The sequence below is a fragment of the Gadus morhua genome, chromosome 5 (assembly GCF_902167405.1).
Source record: "Gadus morhua chromosome 5, gadMor3.0, whole genome shotgun sequence".
NCBI lineage: Eukaryota > Metazoa > Chordata > Actinopteri > Gadiformes > Gadidae > Gadus > Gadus morhua.
Window position 1 is genome coordinate 475,034 of NC_044052.1, and position 2,620 is coordinate 477,653.

General features: G+C 46.1%; 1 long non-coding RNA gene across 1 annotated transcript; it reads left to right on the top strand.

The window, feature by feature from the left end:
* The first annotated feature begins 999 nt into the window (after positions 1–999).
* On the top strand, positions 1,000–2,397 carry LOC115544017 (uncharacterized). Its single transcript, XR_003976787.1, has 2 exons — positions 1,000–1,183; positions 1,612–2,397. It is a non-coding gene; the product is annotated as an uncharacterized LOC115544017 (long non-coding RNA).
* The last annotated feature ends 223 nt before the right edge of the window (positions 2,398–2,620 follow it).

The following is a 2,620-nucleotide window of genomic DNA, read 5'->3' on the forward strand; positions in this document are numbered from 1 at the left end:
CAATTTAACCTTATCCAAAAAAAGTGTAAAAATGCAACAAAGGTAAGAGTCCCTTTAAGTCGTTCTGACTGGGGTCCAGCAGGAGTACGTTGATCGGGCTCCGCTCGCAGCTTCACCTTAGCCCATAAGCCGAAGCCTAGACGGCGTAGCCTACATGAAATAGAATGATAGTTATGTTATTATAACTCTAGTTCTATGATTGTAGGCGTAGCCGTCTAGTTTCCCACCTGCTGTACCCTCCAAATGCTGAAAGAAAAGCGTGGAGGATGAGCCACGGTATACACCGCGTTATATAGACACGATACCGTGGGAAATGTGGGCGCTGCCCACGCTGATTGGTGCATAGTTTGACATTTTCAGCGGGACAAGCCCAAAAGGCGAAGCCTATACGGCTACGCCTACAATCATAGAACTAGAGTTATAATAACATAACTATCGTTACGTATTTTAAGCACATAAGCTGCCCCCACATAGCCATTAGGAAGCAGGATCGAACACACAAGCTGCATTACCCTCACATAGCCACTAGGAAGCAGGATCGAACACATAAGCTGCAATAATTACTCTAGCCACAGATGGCAGCACCGTTAGACAGGTGAGGATGGCGGAGCCATTACGTCACCCCGGTCACGCCCACTTCACAGAGGCCACGCCCACTTGACGGGCAAAAGCGAGTGATTCAGATGGAGAGGACAGAGATCAATAGGTACACCAGCGGAGAGACACGGGCCTAAGCCCGTGGCTTGAAGCCATCGCGGTATTTCTCTCACACGCGTTAGATACAATTCCCTCCCTTATGCCTCGTGCCCACTACCTCCGTCCGTTGACTGATCCCCATTGACTTTGAATGGGGACGGACGTGCAATGCATTGTGGATCCGTCCGTTCCGTTGGAGCCTTTAACTCCGTCAAAAAGTTGAAAAAGGTTCAACTTTTTCGGCAGCAACGGATCCGTCATCCAATCAGATCACGTATGCAAATTTAAGCACTGTGACGCCACTCGGGCTCTGACGATACTGGAAAGCGGGTAAGCAGCGGGGAAGTTAATTAAAAAATGAAGGACAAACTCATAATTGCCGTTGGTTCTCGCCCCATTTTATACGACCAGTCCATGTACACCTACAGGGACACCATACTCAAAGATCGGGCATGGCAAGATGTGTCATTGGAGGTGGGGGAAACGGGTAATATGTATTTCTTTTCTGATTATTTTCGATGTATGTACTACTTTTCAAAGGAATCAGTGTTGAATGACTGCTAGCAATACAGCATGCATGGTCCTGCATTAGCATCGTCCAAATATCTAATTAACTGCTACCTAAAATGTATAGTTGCAATTGCTGACACATGTTTAAACATGCACTTTCTGTATACATATGCGTTTTGGAAACAATATCCCTGAATTTATTAATTCGATTTGGACCGTGCATGCAGAATCCAAAAACGTAACATAGCAGCTACAGCATAGCTACTGCTACATAGATTATAAAGAGTACCTAGACATAAATGTTCTTTACAGTCAGTTAAGTCTTTACAGAAAATAATAATGAAAAGAATGAAGTAGATTGTAATGTGATCAATAATTTTATTTCATATATATATTTATTTACAGTGCCTGAATGTGTGAAGAGGTGGATATCCCTCAGGGACAGATATCGGAGGGGGAGGATGAAGGAGAAGGAAGCCCATAGGAGTGGGGAAGGGGCCAGTGAGAAGCAGCCTGTATGGAGGTACATGGGGGTGATGGGCTTCCTAGCGCCATTCCTCCAAGATAGAGGGACCACCTCCAACCTCCAGCATCGGAACCCATCCCCGGTGTCGGTGGTGGCGGTGACAGAGGAGCATGGACGTGGTTCACATGAAGAGGCAGGTGCGCTGTAACCCCCAGCACTAGCAGCAGCAATGGTAGATGGGCAGCCACAGCCCCAGCCACGGCCCCAGCATCGGACAGTGGATCTGTGGGTAGGAGCCAGTGGCGTGTGCAGCCCCCAGAAGAGGGCAGGGGTAGAAAGAGACCTAGGCCTGAGATGTCCTCTTTTGAGCAGGGCATGCTTGCATTAATGGAGCCACTGACTACACTTGCCTCGCAGCCGCAGCCACAGCCACAGCCCCCCTCTGAGGACGAGATTTTTTTTAGGTCACTCCTCCCCACTATGAGAAGGCTCTCCAGTCCCAGTAGAGCAATGGTGCGGTACGAGGTGTACCAAATAGTTTCCAGGGCGGATGTGGCGGCGCTACAGGTTAGGGAGGTTAGGGAGGTTCGGGAGAATGACAGTGAGTGAGTGACTGACTGACTGACTGCGTGAGGTTATATTTGTGATGGTGTTAAGTTATGGTGTTTCTGTCGTTTTGTTGTTCTGTTGTTCTGCGTGTTCTTAATTAAAAAAAATTACTTTGATTGTGCTGTGTTCCTTAAATAATACATTTATAATACATTATAATGGAACTGGAATGTGGAACAATTTGGAACTGGAACATGTTATATTCATATTAGCATATTAATAATTATTCAGTACACTGGCAGAAAGACAATAGGGATTCTTGAAAGCTGGCTCGGGTCATCTGTGAAAAAACAAAACCAAATCATTATCAATCATTATTACATTTACTTTGAAAACTTA